We start from the raw sequence: 1,220 nt of genomic DNA on the forward strand, positions 1-1,220 counted from the left end.
CGCTGTAAAGGGACTAGGTGAGGATGTAATGACCGGGATGATAGGAACCCATGGGCTCCACACAGAATCCCTAGTTAGTGAATGTAAGGTGACCATTGCAGCCTTATGTTCATTCATGTTTCTATTCATTGCTTCCGCAGAGGTGAGCACAAGGGCATGATGGATGGAGCAGTAAATGTTGTGTTCATCCTGGCAATCGGGCAACAAAGGAGGAGGAGGAGAGGGACCCATCACTGCCAGACTGGGCAAAGGCAAGAGGCTCCTCCTGATGATCAAAGGCCAGTGGGTTCCTCAACATCCAGAAGTGGAGGCTGCCGGCAGCATTGTCGTGTAGACATCTGGCAAGAACTAGGTTGTACAGAAGATAGCTCTCATTTGTCCAGATGAGTGTGAGACAGGGCCGGAGACACCTTCACATGTCTAGGGATGTGGTGGCTCACATCTGCCAAATTCTCCGGGAAGCGTTGCCACTGGGACTGGGAGGCCATCCCTTACCAGTGACTCTAAAAGTCACCACTGCTCTGAACTTCTTTGCAAGTGGCTCCACTGGTGACCTCTGTGGGGTTTCTCAAGCTTCTGCTTACAAATGCATTTGAGAGGTGCCGGATGCCCTATTTAGCAAGGTGGACAAGCATGACTCGTTCTTTCTGGATGAAGCCAGCCCGGCTGCCAGAGCAGGGGGATTTGCAGCAATCTCCGGATTCCCTCGGATGGAGCATGCCATCAATTGCACTCATGTGGCTTTAAGAGATCCTTGGCAGCAGCCACTACAATTCATTAAAAGGAAGGGCTTCCACTCACTAAATGTGCAGTTTGTCTACAATCACCAGGAGCAGATTATGCAGGTATGTGCAATGTACCCTGGAAGCTCCCATGACTCATATACCTTGCATCATTCCCAGCTGCCACACCTATTCAAGGACCCTCAGCACATCCAAGGCTCGCTCCTCAGTGACAAAGGCTGCCCGCAAAAGATGTGGCTGATGAGGTTGGTTCTGCTCCCACAAAGTGCCTCCGAGGAGAGCTACAATGCTGCTCATGCTGCAGTACACTCATTGATTGAGCAGATCATAGGCATCCTAAAGATGTTTTTCCAATGTCTGGACTGGTCAGACAGCGGACTCCAGTACTGTTCCCAGAAGGTCTCATGTATAATGGTGACTTGCTGTGCTGTGCACAACCTGGCACTCCAAAGGAGGGATGTCTTGCCAGAAAGAAAG

Source organism: Carcharodon carcharias, chromosome 11 (genome assembly GCF_017639515.1).
Source record: "Carcharodon carcharias isolate sCarCar2 chromosome 11, sCarCar2.pri, whole genome shotgun sequence".
Taxonomy (NCBI): Eukaryota; Metazoa; Chordata; class Chondrichthyes; order Lamniformes; family Lamnidae; genus Carcharodon; species Carcharodon carcharias.